The sequence below is a fragment of the Cervus elaphus genome, chromosome 33, assembly GCF_910594005.1.
Source record: "Cervus elaphus chromosome 33, mCerEla1.1, whole genome shotgun sequence".
In the NCBI taxonomy this organism is placed as follows: Eukaryota; Metazoa; Chordata; class Mammalia; order Artiodactyla; family Cervidae; genus Cervus; species Cervus elaphus.
Window position 1 is genome coordinate 2,354,910 of NC_057847.1, and position 22,258 is coordinate 2,377,167.

General features: G+C 38.1%; 1 protein-coding gene across 2 annotated transcripts in view; it reads right to left on the reverse strand.

Annotated features, from left to right (window-relative positions):
• OCA2 (OCA2 melanosomal transmembrane protein) overlaps positions 1-22,258 on the reverse strand; it is a 256,559-nt gene that overhangs the window by 40,143 nt on the left and 194,158 nt on the right. The gene's annotated exons all lie outside the window — the stretch shown is intronic.

Consider the following 22,258-nt stretch of genomic DNA (forward strand, 5'->3'; position numbering starts at 1 on the left):
ATCAGCTAAACTGAGGTGGATGAATGTAGAACCAATTATAGAGAGTAAAGTAAGTCAGAAAGAGAAACACAAATATTGTATATTAAATATATATGGAATCTAGAAAGATGTTAGTGATGAATCTATTTCAGGGCAGAAATAGAGACAGACATGGAGAACAGACTTGCAGACACAGCAGGAAAAAGAGACGGTGGCAAGAATTGAGAAATCAGCATTGATATACATACACTGCCATGTGTAAAAATAGATAGCTAGTGGGAAATTGCTGTGTAACACAGATCCCAGCCAGGCTCTCTGTGACAGACTAGATAAGTGGGATGGGGGCAGGTTGGGAAGGAAGCTAAAGAGTGAGGGTTGCTTTGAATAGTTGATGGCAGAATCACAGAATAACACAATACTGTAAAGCCATTATCCTCCAATTTTAAAAAAAAACAGAGATGCAAAAAAAGAAAAAAACAATGTAGGTCAGATAAATGTATTGATATATTCAGCTCAACAGATATTAATTCCTAAAAACAATGCAATCATTAAAAAATAAAAAAGGTTTTAAAAAAGATTGCTCTCTGGGAGTACTGTTCACCTGTATATAATGAAATGTCTCTCCATATAGAATGCCTTTCTAGTAAGTTGCATTTCAAATTTTTTTTTAAGTTTAACCTCACAGAGTTCTAGAAAAATAAAAAGAAAATTCATGGTTTTTATAACTTAAAGAAAAGTCTATTTAAGTGAAGCACGTAACTCTTTTCATAGCACTAGACAGACTGAAAATTGTTTACAGAAAAATGTAGGGAAAAGGATTAGATGAAGGAGATATAAGTGCAGGAGCCGTTCTGCTCAGTCTGCCCCCTTTGACCCAGCCAAAGATGGGATCCTCTGCTGTCTGTGACAGATCTTGGACAGGAAACACCAATAAGGAGCCAGACACAGGGGTGACATATCTACCTAGAATCTCTCAAATGTGGTCTTTTCACTGTGATGTCATCATGTTGTATAATTTAAAATACTTAAATTATCAGCTTGACTATGTCTAAATATAAGTTTATAACTTTCCCATCCATATGTACAGCTCTTCATTAGGCTTCGTACAAAAACTGTGGAGCAAAAATATTGGGTCTTCAATCACAATGATCAATTAAGATTGCTATATCAATTAAATCATAAACATAAGCTTACTTAGAGCATGGTTTCTTGATATCAGCCTAAAGAGATGTTAGGAACAGGATCCTTCTTTGTTTCAGGATCTGTCCTGTTCATTGATGAATGTTTAACAGTATTCCTGGTCTCTACCCAGTTGATCAACCCAGATGGTCAACACCAAAATCAGATTGATTATATTCTTTGCAGCCAAAGATGGAGAAGCTCTATACAGTCAGCAAAAACAAGACTGGGAGCTGACTGTGGCTCAGATCATGAACTTCTTATTGCCAAATTCAGACTGAAATTGAAGAAACTAGGGAAAACCACGACACCATTCAGGTATGATCTAAATCAAATCCTTTATGATTATACAGTGGAAGTGAGAAATAGATTTAAGGGACTAGATCTGATAGACAGAGTTCCTGATGAACTATGGGCAGAGGTTCGTGACATTGTACAGGAGACAGGGATCAAGACCATCCTCATGGAAAAGAAATGCAAAAAAGCAAAATGGCTGTCTGAGGAGGCCTTACAAATAGCTGTGAAAAGAAGAGAAGTGAAAAGCAAAGGAGAAAAGTACAGAGATATCCATTTGAATGCAGAGTTCCAAAGAACAGCAAGGAGAGATAAGAAAGCCTTTGAGACAAGTGCTCCGGCCTGGTGCACTGGGAAGACCCAGAGGAATCGGGTGGAGAGGGAGGTGGGAGGGGGAATCGGGATTGGGAATACATGTAAATCCATGGCTGATTCATATCAATGTATGACAAAACCCACTGGAAAAAAAAAATAATAATAATTAAAAGAAAAATTCTATTGGAAAAAAAAAAAAGAAAGCCTTCCTCGACCCAGAGGAATCGGGTGGAGAGGGAGGTGGGAGGGGGGATCGGGATGGGGAATACGTGTAACTCTATGGCTGATTCATATCAATGTATGACAAAACCCACTGAAATGTTGTGACGTAATTAGCCTCCAACTAATAAAAAAAAAAAGAAAAAAAAGAAAACCTTCCTCAGCGATCAATGCAAAGAAATGGAGGAAAACAATAGAATGGGAAAGACTAGAGATCTCTTCAAGAAAATTAGAGATACAAAGGGAATATTTCATGCAAAGATGGGTTCAATAAAGGACAGAAATGGTATGGACCTAACAGAAGCAGAAGATATTAAGAAGAGGTGGCAAGAATAAACAGAAGAACTATACAAAAAAGATCTTCACGACACAATACTCATGATGGTGTGATCACTCAATAGAGCCAGACATCCTGGAATGTGAAGTCAAGTGGGCCTTAGAAAGCATCACTATGAACAAAGCTAGTGGAGGTGATGGAATTCCAGTGGAACTATTTCAAATTCTGAAAGATGATGCTGTGAAAATGCTGCACTCAATATGCCAGCAAATTTGGAAAACTCAGCAGTGGCCATAGGACTGGAAAAAGTTAGTATTCATTCCAACCCCTAAGAAAGGCAATGCCAAAGAATGCTCAAACTACTGCACAATTGCACTCATCTCACACACTAGCAAGGTAATGCTCAAAATTCTACAAGCCAGGCTTCAGCAACATGTGAACTGTGAACTTCCAGATGTTCAAGCTGGTTTTAAAAAAGGCAGAGGAACCAGAGATCAAATTGCCAACATCCGCTGGATCATCAAAAAAGCAAGAGAGTTCCAGAAAAACATCTATTTCTGCTTTATTGACTATGCCAAAGCCTTCAACTGTGTGGATCACAATAAACTGTGGAAAATTCTGAAAGAGATGGGAATACCAGACCACCTGACCTGCCTCTTGAGAAACCTATATGCAGGTCAGGAAGCAACAGTTAGAACTGGACATGGAACAACAGACTGGTTCCAAATAGGAAAAGGAAAACATCAAAGCTGTATATTGTCACCCTGCTTATTTAACTTCTATGCAGAGTACATCATGAGAAACGCTGGGCTGGAAGAAGCACAAGCTGGAATCAAGATTGCCAGGAGAAATATCAATAACCTCAGATATGCAGATGACAGCACCCTTATGGCAGAGAGTGAAGAGGAACTAAAAAGCCTCTTGATGAAAGTGAAAGAGGAGAGTGAAAATGTTGGCTTAAAGCTTAACATTCAGAAAACTAAGATCATGGCATCTGGTCCCATCACCTCATGGGAAATAGATGGGGAGACAGTGGAAACAGTGTCAGACTTTATTTTGGGGGGCTCCAAAATCACTGCAGATGGTGATTGCAGCCATGAAATTAGAAGACGCTTACTCCTTGGAAGGAAAGTTATGACCAACCTAGATAGCATATTAAAAAGCAGAGACATTACTTTGCCAACAAAAGTCCGTCTGGTAAAGGCTATGGTTTTTCCAGTGGTCATGTATGGATGTGAGAGTTGGACTGTGAAGAAAGTTGAGTGCTGAAGAATTGACACTTTTGAACTGTGGTACTTGAGAAGACTCTTGAGAGTCCCTTGGACTGCAAGGAGATCCAACCAGTCCATCCTAAAGAAGATCAGTCCTGGGTGTTTATTGGAAGGCCTGATGCTGAAGCTGAAATTCCAATACTTTGGCTACCTCATGGGAAGAGTTGACTCATTGGAAAAGACCCTGATGCTGGGAGGGATTGGGGGCAGGAGGAGAAGGGGATGACAGAGGATGAGATGGTTGGATGGCATCACCGACTCAATGAACATGAGTTTGAGTAAACTCCGCGAGTTGGTGATGGACAGGGAGGCCTGGCGTGCTGCGATTCATGGAGTTGCAGAGTCGGACATGACTGAGCAACTGAGCTGAACCCAGTTGATGCCTGTTGTACCTTCTCTGACCCAGTATGACAACCAAAACATCTCCAGACAGAGCCAAAAATGTCTCTACAAAATTGCCCCTTGTTAATAATCATTGATTTATGGTAATACAACTTTTACTAAAACAAAATTTTTAATTTGGAAAAAAAACTGAATGTAATGGAAAAATTATTTTTATATACTGTTGATTGAAAGAAAATTTAAAGGTCTAAGCCAGATTAAAACTTTTGCTAGATATGAAACAGACATGGTATAGATACATACACATATATACTTGTCAGGGGACGTTCAACTTTAAGGGATCCAATATATTTTCTTCCTTTGTGTGCCATTTCTCAAGGATTCTCTATTCCTTATCAGTTCCTGGAAAACAGGAAGGAGCAGAGCTGCATGCAGTTCTCAGAACTGAGGTCATGAGAAAGGGCATCTGCTTGGATTCCTTTCAGTGACTCCCTTCAGTGACCTTTTACTTAAAGGTAATCTATTCAGTTATGCCCCTCTTACTCAGGATATGGAATGCTTTCTGGCTCTTTGAAGATTGTTATTTGCTTGGCTTTGTTTTTGCTCAATTTTTTTACTGCCTAAAGCTTCCTTGTATGAAGATATATAAACATACGTTTCTACCAATAAAGCACCCTTGTTTCACTTGAGACTTGGGTCTCCTGCATCCCTCTTCTCATCGACTCCAGTCCCCAGGTCCCAGTCTACAAAGACCGTGACACATATTGTATTTGGTGTACACCTTAATCTATGCCTAAAGACAACTATCTATTTATAGATTTAGTGTCATATAATTACCCCACAATGGTCTGTGGCAACAGTGTCAGACAAAATAAAGGAAAGCCTTCAGAATACTTGAACATGGCATCTAATAATTCATTTATGACTAACTGATCTCTTAATTGAGAAAAGAAAAGTCAAAATGTGAGAATACAAAAAGCCAATAAGTAATTCCTTTATAAAATGATGAATGAAATAACTATGTAATAATTAATTCTATCAAGTCTAAAGTTGCAAATATATAATATATATTTTACACTTCAGCAAACTAAAGTTTATGTATAGTTGAAGACTATATACATCACTTGTCTCCTCCATCAATTTATATGGTGAAAAGATGAGTGTGTAATATGATGTAAATTCCTCACAATATGAAACAATATTATCCTTCTGTTGCAGTGACAGCTTGCAAAAAACTGGTTCAGCAATTATCTGATATCCCTGCCCCACTGAAATTAGACAAATAACAACAACTCAGTGCCACTAATTCCTTCCAAATGGGAGAGTAAGAGGTCTTAAGCTCCCTTCTGCAGTCAAATAAATAGATATTGGATAAAGTACACTTTAAAGGCTTTACTGGATTAGCAAGACAATGTAATGTTTTCCAAAGAATCTCCTTTCCCAATAAAATGTTTAGTGCAGCTGGCTGGGAGCTGCAGACTTGAATGGCAAGGAAGGATGGAATTGCCTTGAGCTGGATGCCAACCAGGGCTTTCCAAATGGCACTAGTGGTAAAGAACCCATCTGCCAATCCAGTAGACGTAAAGAGCTGCGAGTTTGATCCCTGGGTCAAGAAGATCCCCTTGAAGAAGGCATGGTAACCCACTCTAACATTCTTGGCTGAGAATCCCTTGGACAGAGGACCCTGGTGGGCTACAGCTCATAGGGTCACCAAGAGTCGGATACAGCTGAAGCGACTTAGCACACAGGCCAACCAGGCACTAAAACCATTGTGTGAGCAGCAGCAGTGTTGTAGGTTGAAACCAATGATTCTCACCCTGAACTGAGAGCCTTGAAACAGGCTGAAAATTATCCCATGGCATCCAGTAGGGGCAAACACGAGCAGTTCCTGGAAGAAAACACCCCAAATGTAGCCTCTCAGGAGTTCCACAGATTAAGATCAAGCAGTCAAGAGTACAAGCAGTTAAGTAACATGAATGAGAGGAGAAATAACCAAACCAGATTTAAATATACCACGAACATGCAAGAAGGAGAATCTATAGATACCAGATATACTAGAGGAATTTTGTTTAAAGAAACTAGAGTTGAAGAATGTAAAAGTAACAGCTAATATTTGCCTTTTGATGAGTTAAGAATGTAATGACAACTGTCATTTCTTGAGTAAAACACTAAAAGAGAATATCAACTGCCAAAAAATGGGAAATCAAATTCTACATAATCCTTAATTGACTCAGATAAAGAAGAAAAAATGATTGAAAATAAAAGTATACTAGGTTAGACTAATAAAAAGATGGAAGATTTAAACTCAAATGTATTAATATAGTCATTAAGAGTAATAGAATAAATATATTACTAAAAATCTAAATATTGTCAGACTGGACTAAAAATATGAGTTTTATACCCCAATACATGCTGTCTTCCAAAGATATATTTAAAATATAAGGTAAGAAAAGTTGAAAGTTAAAGGCTAGGGAAAAAATGAAAGTTTCTAACTTTCTATCCCTCATGAACAGTTAATAATTCTAAATTTCTATATGCTTAGTAACACAGCCTCAAAATATATAAATCATCCATAGAACTGCAAGGACAATAAGACATATCCACAATTAACTAGGGAAATTGGCTAATTAAGAAAAAAAGAGCGTGATTTAAGAAATCAAAATAGAAATTAAAAATAAGCTTTGAATGAATAAAATACAATCAAAATACATATAATAACTTGGAAGAATGTAGTTAAATATATGCAAATGAAATTTATAGCATTAAATATCATATTTGAAAATATAAAGCATGAAAAAAAGCATTCATTTTCAGAAGGTAATAACAACAAAGGAAGAAGAAAATGATAAAATAGAAAAAAATATTCAATTGAGAGAAAAGACTAACAAAGTTTGCATGCTAATGGAGACTAATAAATAGAAAAGAAGAAAGAGGAGGACAGAGAGAAGAGAAGTCACAAGTTACCAATTTAGCAATGAAAGCAGCATCTCTAAAGAGACAGCTAAGCAGATATAGGAATGAAACTACAAAACTGTAAAATTAATTGCAGCACTCTTTACATTTTTCATACATATATCCAGTTGATTCAGCAACATTTGTTGAAAAGATGTTCCTTTCCCTATTGAATTCTTTGGCACTTTTGTTTAAAATTAGTTGTTCATAAATGGGATATGGCCAAGATGGTGAAGCAGGAAGACTCTGAGATCGCCTCTTCCCATGGGCACACCATAATTACAACTATTCACACAGCAACTATCTATGAGAACAACCTGAAAACTAACAAAATATTTGCAGCAACTAAAGATATAAAGGAACCGCAAGATGGGTAAGAGTGGTACAGTCACAGTAAAAACACACACCCCAGGATGGCAACTCACAAATGGGAAGATAATCATAAATGCAGAAGTGAGGAGTCCAAGCCTCACATTGGGCTCCCCCATTCAGGATACTGCTCCAGAAAGACAAACTCCCCAAACATCTGGCATTGAAGCCCAGTGGGGCTTGCATGCAGCAGAGCCAAAGGGCTATAGGAAAGAGAGATGCCAGTCTTAGAAAGTACACACAAAATCACATTCTCTGAGTCCCAGTGAGGAAGGAATCATTTGAAAGGAGCCTGAGTCAGACCCATTTGCTGACCTTAGACAGCTTTTCCATTGTAGGAGACAACTTAGACTCCCCCTAGGGACACAGATGCTGGTAGGAGTCATTTTTGGAAGTTTATTCTACCATGAGGATACGGTGCTCACCACTACCATTTTGGAGTCCTCTTTCTAGCCTATTAGTGCTGGGGGCTTACCCACCTACTAGCAGGCAGACACCAAACACAGGCCTCACCAGTCCTGCAGTTAGCTGCACCAGGACATGGCCCTACTCACCAATGCACCAGAACTAGCTCAGGGGATCCTCAGACCCAGATTGACCATCAGTAGGTCAGCAACCACCACATAAGGCAAGACCTGGTACCCAACCAGGCCAGGGGCCAGGCCCACCTACCAGCATTCCCACAGAAGTTGGCCTCATTAAAACAGAAGGGCCAGCACAGCCTATATTGAGGGACCCTAGAGCATGTAGCCCTAGCCCCCTGCCCTGGGCCCTGTAGGATGTCTCTTACACAAGGCATTTCACCAAGATCAGGAAATGTATCTGACCTACTTAATATACAGAAATAAACAGAAAGAATTAGGCAAAATGAAAAGACAGAAAATACATTCCCATCTAAACAGAATAAAGGAGCAAGATAAAACCTCAGAAGAATTAAATGGACATAAGCAATCTACTCAATAGAGAGCTCGATATATTAAATAGACAACTAAAAAGGACCTGTTGGATAGCACAGGCAACTCTACTAAACAATCTGTAATGACCTATATTGAAAAAGTATCTAAAAACAAGTTTATATATGTATACATATAACTGATTCATTTTGCTATATAGCAGAAACTAACACAAAATTGTAAATCAACCCTACTCCAATAAGTTTTTTTTAAAGAATACAAACAACCTGACTGGAAAATAGGCCAAACTTATTAACAGATACCTCATCAAAGAAGATATACAGATGGTAAACAAACATATAAAAATATGCACCACATCATATGACAACAGTGAAATGAAGATTAAAATAACAGAGACACCACCTATTAGAATGGCCAAAATCTAAAACGCCAATACCAAGTGCTGCTAGCATGTGGAGTAATAGTAATTCTTATACATTACTGATGAGAATTCAACATGCCACAGTCACTTTGAAAGGCAGTTTGGCAAATCCTTACAAAACTAAACATACTCTTACCATATGATTCAGTAATCACACTCCTTAGTACTTATTCAGAGGATCTGAAAAGTAATGTCCATCAAAAAAACTTAGCACATGAATACATATAGCATTTTGTTCATAACTGCCCAAACTTGGAAACAACCAAGATATCCTTCAATAGATAGATAAATCAACTGCAGTACATTCAGGCAATAGAATGTTATTCAGTGTTGAAAAGAAATCAAACATGAAGAGCCATGGCAAGCATGCATGTGTGCATGTGTGAATAGTCACTCAAATCATGTCTGACTCTTTGTGACCCCATGGACTGTAGCCTGGTAGGCTCCTCTGTCATGGGATTTTTCAGGCAAGAATACTGGAGTGGGTTGCCATTTCCTCTTCCAGGGGATATTCTCAACCCAGGGATCAAACCTGCAACTCCTGCATTGGCAGGTGGATTCTTTATGCTCTGGAAGAAAATTTAAATGCATATTACTAAGTGAAAGAAGCCAAACTGAAAGGCTATATACAGTATGATTCAAATTATATTATTCTGGAAATTGTGGAACTATGGAGAACAGTTAAAAGAGCAATGGGTGATGATTTCACAGTTCAGTTCAGTTCAGTCACTCAGCTGTGTCCAACTCTTTGCGACCCCATGGACTGCAACCAGACCTCCCTGTCCATCACCAACTCCTGGAGTTTACTCAAACTCATGTCCATTGAGTCGGTGATGCCATCCAACCATCTCATCCTCTGTTGTCCCCTTCTCTTCCCACCTTCAATCTTTCCCATCATCAAGGTCTTTTCCAATGAGTCAGTTCTTCATATCAGGTAGCCAAAGTATTTGAGTTTCAGCATCAACATCAGTCCTTCCAATGAATATTCAGGACTGATTTTCTTTAGGGTTGACCGGTTAGATCTCTTTGCAGTTCAAGGGACTCTCCAAGAGTCTTCTTCAACGCCTCAGTTCAAAAGCACCAACTCTTCAACACCCAACTTTCTTTATAGTCCAACTCTCACAATACAAACAAATATCAAATCAGTATACTGTACACTTGAAACTAATGTTACATGTTAATTATACTACAATGAAATGGAAAACATAAAAAATTTTTTTAAAAAAGAGTTCAAGGTAATGATCACAAAGTTGATAAAAGAAATGAGAAGAAAGAATGAACGCAGTGGGAAGTTTAATAAAAATATTAGAAAATATAAAGAACAAACAAAACTGAAGAATACAAAAAATTAAATTTTTTTTAAAAATCCCATTAGAGGGAATCAACCATAGTTGAGATTATACAGAGGAATGGGTCAGTGAACTGGAAGATAAAGTATAAATCATCAAAGTTGAACAGAAAAAAGAATATTAAAAGAATGAGGACAGTTTAACTATACTAATATTTGCATTACAAGGATCCTGGAAGGAGAAGAGAGAAAGGGGCAGAGGACATATTTAAAGACATAAGAGCTGAAAACTTCCCTAGCCAGGCAAAAGAATAGACATCCAAGTCCAGGAATCACAGGGGGTTTTGAACAAGATCATCCAAAAGAGATTCACACAAAGACTCACTGTAACTAAAATGGCAAAAGTAAAATAATCTTAAAAGCAGCAGGGGGAAAAACAACCAGTTACATACAAAGGAATTCTTATAAGACTGTCTGTTGACTTTTTTAGCAGAAACTGCAGGCAAGAAGGAAGTGGCACAACATATACAAAGTGAAAAAAGGAAAAAAAAAAACAATAACCAAGAATATTTTACCCATCAAGGATATCACTCATATGTGAAGGAGACATAGCTTTATACACAAGCAAAAGCTGAGTTTAGCACCACCAAAGTGGCTTCACAGGAAACGTTAAAGGGACTACTCTAAGTGGAAAAAACACAACTAGAAATGTGAAAATTATGAAAGGAAAAAACCTCTCATTGGTGCCAGTAAACATACAGCAAAGGTAGTACATAAACTACTTATAAAGTTACTAGAAAGGTTAAAAGATGTAGTAAAATCATTCATGTCCACAATAAGCAGATACAGGATTCACAAAACAAGAAAGGCATAAAATATGAGGTCAAATGTACAAAACATGAGTGAAAAGAGAACATGCTGATGTTAATGTTCAAATTGAAAAGATCATCAAATTAAAATAATCAGATATAGATATATAGATAATTAGATAGATTGATAGTTAGCTATTTATGAACCTCATGATAAGTACAAAGCAAAAACCTACAAAGGCTATATACAAAAAAGAGAGAAGGGCATTCAAGCATGAAACTAAATGTAATCATCAAGTCACAAAGGAATAAATAGAAGAGAAAGAAAAGAACTAAAAAGAACTGCAAGAATAATTAAGACAATGGCAATAAGTACAAACCTATCAGTACTTTATATGTAAATAGACTAAATCTCCAATCAAGACAGACAATGGCTGAATGAATTTTAAAAACAAACACAAGACCCAGCAAACATATGCTGTCTATAAGAGATTCACTTCAGATTTAAAGATACACACAGACTGAAAGTGAAAGGATAGAAAAAGGTACTTCATTGAAAATAGAAGTGTAAAGGTAGCAATACTTTTATATCAGACAAAAGAGACTTTAAACAAATATTGTAATAAGAGACTAAGATGGCAGCCATCCTAACTGGTGTGTAATGGTACCTCATTGTGGTTTTGATTTGCATTTCTCTGCTAATGAGTGATGTTGAGCATCTTTTCATGTGTTTGTTAGCCATCTGTATGTCTTCTTTGGAGAAACGTCTGTTTAGTTCTTTGGCCCATTTTTTGATTGGGTCCATTTTTCTGGAATTGAGCTGCAGGAGTTGCTTGTATATTTTTGAGATTAATCCTTTGTCTGTTGCTTCGTTTGCTATTGTTTTCTCCCATTCTGAGGGCTGTCTTTTCACCTTGCTTATAGTTTCCTTTATTGTGCAAAAGCTTTTAAGTTTCATTAGGTCCCATTTGTTTATTTTTGCTGTTATTTCCAATATTCTGAGAGGTGGGTTATAGAGGATCCTGCTGTGATTTATGTCGGAGAGTGTTTTGCCTATGTTCTCCTCTAGGAATTTCATAGTTTCTGGTCTTACATTTAGATCTTTAATCTATTTTGAGTTTATTTTTTTGTATGGTGTTAGAAAGTGTTCTAGTTTCATTCTTTTACAAGTGGTAGACCAGTTTTCCCAGCACCACTTGTTAAAGAGGTTGTCTTTTTTCCATTGTGTATCCTTGCCTCCTTTGTCGAAGATAAGGTGTCCATAGGTTCGTGGATTTATCTCTGGGCTTTCTATTTTGTTCTATTGATCTATATTTCTGCCTTTGTGCCAGTACCATACTGTCTTGATGACTGTGACTTTGCTGCTATCCAAAAGTCTACGAGCAATAAATGCTGGAGAGGGTGTGGAGAAAAGGGAACCCTCTTACACTGTTAGTGGGAATGCAAACTAGTACAGCCACTATGGAGAACAGTGTGGAGATTCCTTAAAAAACTGGAAATGGAACTGCCACATGACCCAGCAATCCCACTCCTGGGCATACACACCCAGGAAACCAGGTCTGAAAGAGACACATGTACCCCAGTGTTCATTGCAGCACTGTTTATAATTGCCAGGACATGGAAGCAACCTAATGCCCATCAGCAGACGAATGGATAAGGAAGCTATGGTACATATACACCATGGAATATTACTCAGCCATTAAAAAGAATTCATTTGAATCAGTTCTAATGAGATGGATGAAACTGGAGCCCATTATACAGACTGAAGTAAGCCAGAAAGATAAAGACCAATACAATATACTAACGCATATATATGGAATCTTAAAAGATAGTAATGATAACCCTATATGCAAAACAGAAAAAGAGACACAGATGTACAGAACAGACATTTGGACTCTGTGGGAGAAGGCGAGGGTGGGATGTTCTGAGAGAATAGCATTGAAACAAGTATACTATCAAGGGTGAAACAGATCGCCAGCCCAGGTTGGAGGCATGAGACAAGTGCTCAGGGCTGGTGCACTGGGAAGACCCAGAGGGATGGGATGGGGAACACAAATAAATCCATGGCTGATTCACGTCAGTGTATGGCAAAAACCACTACAACACTGTAAAGTAATTAGCCTCCAACTAATAAAAATAAATTAAAAAAAAAAAAAAGAGGGAGAGAGAGAGAGACTAAGATGAACATTACATAAAGATCATGGGCTCAATCCAAGAACAAGATATAACAATTGTAAATATAGATGCACCCAATATAGAAACACCTAAATATATAAAGCAAATATTAACAGACACAAAGAGAGAGTAACACAGTAGTAGTAGGGAATATTAACAGCCCACTTATATCAATAGACAGAAAATCAATCGGGAAACACTGGCCTTAAATGACATATTACCAAATACTGTATATATAAAACACTCCATTTGAAAGTAGCCCAAATACATATTTTTCTCAAATGCACATGAGAAATTCTCCAGGATAGATCACATGCTAGACCCCAAAATAAGTCTCAATAAATTTAAGAGAATAGAAATCACATGAAGCATCTATTCTGATCACATATTCTTCAAGAATATGTTCCTTTGACATAGGTTGTTGAATTTGTTGGCATAAAGTTGTTAACAGTAATATTCTTATTCTTTTAGTGTTTGTAGTGTCTATGTTGACAGCTCCTTATTACTGATGATATTAGTGGTTTCTGCTGTTTTATTTCTTGATCGATCTAGGTAGAAGTTTGTCAATTTGTAAAAATTCTTAGAATGAGGTTTGGCTTGATTTATTTTCTATATATTGTCTGCTTATTTCCTAATTTGTCCATTCTGACCTTATCTTTAATTTCCTTACATTTACTTTGGTTTTCCTTTGCTCTTTTTTCTCCTCCATTTTCTTAAAATGGAATGTTAGATAGCTGGAATTAGATCTTTCATTTTCCTATTATGAGTATTTAATCAATAAGTTTCCCACTCAGACAGCTTTAGCATCATCCAAAATTTTTTGCTATGTTATATTTTAATTGACATTCAGTTTAAAATATTTTCCCCTTAGATTTGACTTTGACCCATGATTTGAATAGAAGTATCTTGGTGAATTCCAAAATATTGATTTTGCCAGATCTCTGGTTGTTATTCATTTAAATTTGTTGCTGTCAGAGTATGTAGATCTTAGACTGAAATTTGTAATCTTAGTAGTTTATCGTGTGCATATGCAGTAAGATGTAGAGTTCTACAAATGGCAATTAAAGTAAAATGGCTGATAATGCTTTCCATATCTCCTATGGCTTTCATGACTTCTTTGTTTAGATCTTCTACCAACTTTGAAAGAAATAAAAAAGAAACATCATAAAACCTTCTATGACTGTGAAATTATCTACTTTATAATTTAATGAATAAACTATTTTAATGTTTTATTGTGAATATCTCTGTTATATGTTCCTGATAGGCTATCCTATTTATCTTGATTAAATATCCCCCATTATTTCTAACAATATCTCCCTTAAAGAAATAGGAATATCAAACCACCTTACCTGTCTTGTGAAAAACCTGTATGCAGGTTAAGTAGCAACAGTTAGAATATACATGGAAGAACTGACTGGTTCAAAATTGGGAAAGGAGTACAACATGGCTGTATATTGTCACTCTGTTTACTTAACTTATATGCAGAGTACATCATGCAAAATACTGGACTGGATGAATCACAATCTAGGATCAAGATAGCCAGGAGAAATATCAACAACCTCAGATATGCAAATGATACCACTCTACCGGCAGAAAGCGAAGAGGAACTAAAGAGCCTCTTAGGAAGGGTGAAAGAGGAGAATGAAAAAGCTGGCTTAAAACTCAACATTCAGAAAACTAAGATCATGGCATTTGGTCCTATCACTTCATGGCAAATAGATGGATAAAAACTGGAAACAGTGACAGATTTTAATTTCTTGGCTCCAAAATCACTGCAGATGGTGACTGCAGCCAGAAATTAAAAGGCATGTGCTCCTTGAATTAAAAGTTATGACAATATGCTAGACATCAAATTAAAAGGCAGAGACATCACTTTGTCAGCAAAGGTCCATATAGTCAAAGCTATAATTCTGTCAGTCCTGTATGGATGACAGAGTTGGACCATAAAGAAGGCTGAGTGCCAAATAATTGATACCTTCAAATTGTGGTGCTGGACAAGACTCTTGAGAGCTGCTTAGACTGCTAGGAGATCAAATCAGTCAGTCCTAAAGGAAATCAACCCTGAATACTCGTTGGAAGGACTGATGCTGAAGCTGAAGTTCCAATACTTTGGCCACCTGATGAGAAGAGCTGACTCACTGTAAAAGACCCTGATGCTGGGAAAGATTGAAGGCAGAAGAAGGAGGCAGCAGAGGATGAGATGGTTAGATAGCATCACCAACTCATTGGATATGAATCTAAGCAAACTCTGGGAGATAGTGAAGGACAGGAAAGCCTGGCATGCTGCAGTTCAGGGGGTCACAAAGAATTGGATGTGATTTAGGAACTGAAAAACAAACAATAAACAAGGATGTCATAGTCATCAGTGATTTTAGTCCTCCAGTGTGAGTTCCTGAGTCCTAAGGGCACTCAAGAAGGAGAAGAATACCCATGATCTAACAGCCATCATATTGAAGCCACTCCCTATGTTGAACCCATGGGAGCTCATGATGTGAAAAACACAGAATACTGGTCCCAGGATTGTTGAAATGCATATTAAAGAAATTATTTTGGTGACCCTAGACTCTCGCATCTTCATATATCCAGAAAAGTGCTTAATTCCTTAAGTGGGATATCTGGTTTTCTTTAATGAGCAATAATCTTTTGATGTTCAGACTGTGCCTGCCCATTATTGTATAGCTTCTATATAACCTGGCTTCTCTTCTCACCTCCTTGGGGCAATTCTTTCCAAGAATTGCTATCTTCCAAGCTTGAGAAGCTATCTTCCAGGCTTGAAGTCCTAAAAATTCCCACCAACTAAAACATAACTCTCAATATTTAGGTTGTGACTCTTTTTTAATTCAACAATTATGATAAAGGTCCTGAAGGAAACAGCTAGACAAACTCTCAGTATAGTGCTCAGATTCAGAAATTACCTGATTTTTACCAATAGGATGCTCCTGCAGAGCAATGAACATAATGAGAAGAAACAGACATAATAGCTTTTCCTGGTCTCAAGGAAACTAAATCAAGATGCAGTGTGGCTCCCCTGAATATCCAAGAAAACAAGAGCCAGCCAAAGAGAATAAAATGTTCTATAAAGAAGAGACAAGAAGAGAGTGGTTCTAAAGATGGCAGAGGAATAGGACTGGGAGACCACTTTCTCCCTCAGAAATTCATCGAAAGATCATTTGAACGCTGAGCAAATACCACAAAACAACTTCTGAACACTGGCAGAGGACACTAGGCACCCAGAAATGTAGCCCATTGTCTTCTAAAGGAGGTAGAACAAAATATAAAAGATAAAAAGAGAGACAAAAGAGTTAGGGACAGAGACCCATCCTGGGGAGGGAGTCATAAAAGAGGAGAAGTTTCCAAACACCAGGAAACCCTCTCATCGGCAGGTCTGTGAGGAATTTTGGAATCTCAGAGGGCAACACAACCGGGAGGAAAAAATAAATAAATAAAATGCACAGGTTACACACTGAACCGCAACTCCCAACAGAGAAGTAGCCCAGACGTTCACGTCTGTCACCACCAAGTGGGGGCTGAACAGGGAGGCATGGACTGCATTGCTTAGGGTAAGGACCAGGCCTGAATGCCCTGAGGAAAATCTGAGGGAGCTAACACGAGATAGCAACCCAAACTGTGGGACAGCCAGAGAGAGAAAACCTTCCCGCGAAAAGCTCTAGCCTAAGGCACTGCTGGCCTGATCACAGAACAAAGGACTGAGCGAATACCAGAGGAGAGCTAGCCATTACTAGATGGGCCCATCCCCCGCTGGAGGCAGGGGGGTGGGAGGTCCACAGCCAGAGCCAGAAGGCAAGGGGCAAACTTGGCCCCATAGATTGCATCCTCTACCAAACTGCAAGCAGGCTCCCAGTTGCTAACCAAGTCTTCCTGGGATCCTGTATGGTTGACATCCACCAAGAGGGTCGCAGCCAGAGATCAGCTCCCCAGAGGAGACACACCGCATACCTCTGCACATCCAGGGAAACCGAGGGGCTGGGACAGGGGAGGTGATAAGACACACCCCCCACCTGGGGAGAGTGCACTCGCCAAGCACCTGGTCACCTGAGCTGCTCAGACCTGGGCAGGGCACAAAACGCAGGCCCAACCAAGTCTGTGCCTTTGGGGAGTACCCAAGAACCTGAACCTGAGCGGCTTAGACCTGGGAAGTGCACGTAACCCAAGGCCCACTTTAGACAGTTCCCTTGCAGAGCAACCTAGAACCTGAGCAGTGTAGACTGGGAAAACACACACGCCGTGAGTGGGGGCAAACCCAGTGTGGCCCAGACACTGTGCGCACTCCCCACACACGCCAGTGATGTTTGTTTGCAGTGCTCCTCCCTCCCCGCAGCACAACTGAACAAGTGAGCCTAAATAAATGACCACCTCCGTCCCCCTTCTGTCAGAGTGGAAATTAGACACTGAAGAGACCTGCAAACAGAGGAAGCCAAAATAAACAAAGAGGGAACCGCTTTGGAAGTGACAGGTGCAACAGATTAAAACCCTGTAGATAGCATTGACTACGTGGGAAGGGGCCTATAGACCTGAGAAGAAGTATAAGCTGGAACAAGGAACTATCTGAAATGAACTGAACCCACACTTCCCTCAACAATTCCAGGGAAACTCCTAGATATACTTTACTAATATCATTTTTTAATTTTTTTTTACTTTTTAAGTTCTTTATTACTCCTTTAATTTTCATTTTTAAAACCTACTGCTGCTGCTGCTGCCAAGTCACTTCAGTCGTGTCCAACTCTGTGCAACCCCATAGATGGCAGCCCACCAGGCTCTGCCGTCCCTGGGATTCTCCAGGCAAGAACACTGGAGTGGGTTGTCATTTCCTTCTCCAATGCATGAAAGTGAAAAGTGAAAGTTGCTCAGTCATGTCTGGCTCTTCGCGACCCCATGGACTGCAGCCTACCAGGCTCCTCTGTCCATGGGATTTTCCAGGCAAGAATACTGGAGTGGGATGCCATTGCCTTCTCCATTAAAACCTACTATTACCTTGCCAAAAAAGAGACCCTATTTGTAAAGTAAATTTCATATATATTTTTTATAATTTTTAAGATTTTGTTTTGTTTTTTTAATATAATATGTTTGAGTCTAACCTCTACTCTAGATTTTTAATCTTTGCTTTTGGTATTTGTTATCAATTTTGTACCTTTAAGAATCCAATTGTCAGTATCCATTTTTACTTAAGACTGTGATTACTGGCTTGAATGCTCTCTCTGCTTTTAATTCTCCTTTTTCTCCCCCCAGGTCTCCTCTATCTTCTCCCTCCCCCTTCCCTTCTCTGCTTAACTCTGTGAATCTCTTTGGGTGTTTCGGGCTGTGGAGAACACTTAGGGAACTGATTAGTAGCTAGATTGATCTCTCTCCTTTTGACTCCCCCACTTCTCCTCCTGATCACCTCTATCTCCCTCCTCCCTCTTCTCTTCTCCGTGTAACTCTGTGAACCTCTCTGGGTGTCCATCACTGTGGAGAATCTTTTCACCATTAACCTACATGTTTTATCATCATTTCTGTATGGATGGAGAAGTCTTGAGGCTATTGTAAGAATAAAACTGAAAGCCAGAGGCAAGAGGCTTAAATCCAAAACTTGAGAACACCAGAAAACTCCTGACCCCAGGGAATATTAACTGACAAGGACTTATCCAAAAGCCTCCATACCTACACTGAAACCAAGCTCCACCCAAGAGCAAACAAGTTCCAGAGCAAGACATACCAAACTAATCCTCCAAAAGCACAGGAGAATAAGCCTAAGCATTAAAATACAGGCGGCCAAAAATCACACCAAACCCACAGACACCTCAAAAGTCACTACTGGACGCTTCATTGCACTCCAGAGAGAAGAGATCCCAGCTCCACCCACCAGAACACTGACTCAAGCTTCCCTAACCAGAAAACGTTGACAAGTCACTCGTCCAACCCCACCAACAGGGAGGAACCTCCACAATAAAGAGGAACCACAAACTTCCAGCCTACAGAAATGCCACCCCAAACACAGGAATCTAAACAAGATGAAAAGGCAGAGAAATATTCGGCTGGTAAAGGAACATGATAAAAGCCCACCAAGCCAAACAAAAGAGGAGGAGATAGGGAGTCTACCTGAAAAAGAATTCAGAATAATGATAGTAAAAATGATCCAAAATCTTGAAAACAAAATAAAGTTACAGATAAACAGGCTGGAGACAAGGATTGAGAAGATGCAAGAAAAGTTTAACAAGGACCTAGAAGAAATAAAAAAGAGTCAATCAATAATGAATAATGCAGTAACTGAGATCAAAAGCACTCTGGAGGGAACCAACAGAGAATAACTGAGGGAGAAGATAAGATAGGTGAGGTGGAAGATAGAATGGTGGAAATAAATGAAGCAGATAGGAAAAAAGAAAACAATTAAAAGAAATGAGGACAACCTCAGAGACCTCTGGGACAATGTGAAACGCCCCAACATTTGAATGATAGGAATCCCAGAAGAAGAAGACAAAAAGAAAGGCCATGAGAAAACACTTGAGGATATAATAGTTGAAAACTTCCCTAAAATGGGGAAGGAAATAGTCACCCAGGTCCAAGAAACCCAAAGAGTCCCAATCAGGATAAACACAAGGCAAAACATCCCAAGACACATACAAATCAAATTAATGAAGATCAAACACAAAGAACAAACACTAAAAGCAGCAAGGGAAAATCAACAAATAACACACAAGGGGATTCCCATTAGGATAACAGCTGATCTTTCAATAGAAACTCTTCAGGCCAGAAGAGAATGGCAGGACACACTTAAAGTGATGAAAGAGAAAAACCTACAACCCAGATTACTGTACCCAGCAAGGATCTCATTCAAATATGAAGGTGAAATCAAAAGGTTTACAGACAAACAAAAGCTGAGAAAACCACCAAACCAGCTCTTCAACAAATGCTAAAGGACCTTCTCTAGACAGGAAACACAGAAAAGGTTTATAAACTCGAACCCAAAACAACAAATAAATGGCAATGGGATCATACTTATCAATAATTACCTTAAATATAAATGGGTTGAACATCCCAACCAAAAGACAAAGACTGGCTGAATGGCTACAAAAACAAGACCCCTATATATGTTGTCTACAAGAGACCAACCTCAAACCTAGTGACACATACAGACTGAAAGTGAAGGGCTGGAAAAAGATATCTCCCACAAATGGAGACTAAAAGAAAGCAGAAGTAGCAATATTCATATCAGATAAAACAGACTTTGAAATAAAGGCTGTGAAAAGAGACAAAGGAGGACACTACATAATGATCAAAGGATCAATCCAAGAAGAAGATATAACAATTATAAATATATATGCACCCAACATAGGAGCACCAAAATCTGTAAGGCAAATGCTAACAAGTATGAAAGGGGAAATTAACAGTAACACAATAATAGTGGGGGACTTTAATACCCCACTCACACCTATGGATAGATGAACTAAACAGAAAATTAGCAAGGAAACACAAACTTTAAATGATACAATAGACCAGTTAGACCTAATTGATATCTATAGGATATTTTACTTCACCATTTTCTCAAGTGCACACGGAACCTTCTCCAGGATAGATCACATCCTGGGCCATAAATCTAGCCTTCATGAGCTCAAAAAAACTGAAATCATATCAAGCATCTTTTCTGACCACAATGAGATAAGATTAGATGTCAGTTACAGGAAAAAAAAAAACTATTAAAAATACAAACATATGTAGGCTGAACAACACACTCCTGAATAACCAACAAATCACAGAAGAAATCAGAAAAGAAATCAAGATATGCATAGAAATGAATGAAAATGAAAACACAACAACTCAAAACCAATGGGATTCAGTTAAAGCAGTGCGAAGAGGCAGGTTCATAACAATACATGCCTACCTCAAGAAACAGGAGAAAAATCAGATAAATAACCTAACTATACACCTATAGCAACTATAAAAAGAAGAAATGAAGAACCCCAGGGTTAGTAGAAGGAAAAAAAAAATCATAAAAACTAGGGCAGAAATAAATGAAAAGGAAAAAAGGAGACCATAGACAAAATCAACAAAGCTAAAAGCCGGTTCTTTGACAAGATAAATAAAATAGACAGACCATTAGCCAGACTCATCAAGAAAAAAAGGGAGATGAATCAAGTCAACAAAATTAGAAATGAAAATGGAAAAATCACAACAGACAACATAGAAATACAAACGATCATAAGAGACTACTGTCAGCAACTATATGCCAATAAAATGGACAACTTGGAAGAAAGGGACAAATTCTTAGAAAAGTATAACTTTCCAAAACTGAACCAGGAAGAAATAGAAAATCTTAACAAAACCATCAAAATTACAGAAATAGAAACTGTAATAAAAAATCTTCCAACAATCAAAAGCCCAGGACCAGATGGTTTCACAGCTGAATTCTACAAAAAATTTAGATCAGAGCTAACACCTATCCTAGTCAAACTCTTCCAGAAAATTGCAGAGGAAGGTAAACTTCCAAACTCATTCTATGAGGCCACCATTACCTTAATACCACAACTAGACAAAGATGCCACAAAAAAAAGAAAACTACAGGTCAATAGCACTGATGAACATAGATGCAAAAATCCTTAACAAAATTCTAGCAAACAGAATCCAACAACATATTAAAAAAATCATACATCATGACCAAGTGGGCTTTATCCCAGGGATGCAAGGATTCTTCAATATTCACAAATCAATCAATGTAATTCACCACTTTAACAAACTGAAAGATAAAAACCATATGATTATCTCAATAGATGCAGAGGAAGCCGTTGACAAAATTCAACATCAATTTATGATTAAAAACTCTCCAGAAAGCAGGCACAGAAGGAACATACCTCAACATAATAAAAGCCAAATATGATAAACTCACAGCAAACATTATCCTCAATGGTGAAAAACTGAAAGCATTTCCCCTACAAAGTCAGGGATAAGACAAGGATACCCACTCTCACCACCATTATCCAACATAGTTTTGTAAGTTTTAGCCACAACAGTCAAAAGAAAAAGAAATAAGAGGAATCCAGGTTGGAAAAGAAGTAAAACTCCCACTGTTTGCAGATGACATGATCCTCTGCATAGAAAACCCTAAAAAATCCCTAGAAAATTACTAGAGTGAATCAATCAATATAGTAAAGTTGAAGGATATAAAATTAATACACAGAAATCCCTTGCATTCCTATACCCTAACAATGAGAAAACAGAAAGAGAAATTAAGGAAACAATTTCGTTCACCATTGCAATGAAAAGAATAAAATACTTAGGAATAAATCTACCTAAAGAAACAAAAGACCTATATATAGAAAACTATAAAACACTGGTGAAAGAAATCAAAGAGGACACAAATAGTTGGAGAAATATACCATGCTCATGTATCTGAAGAATCAATATAATGAAAATGAGTATACTATCCAAAGCAATCTATAGATTCAAAGCAATCTCTATATCA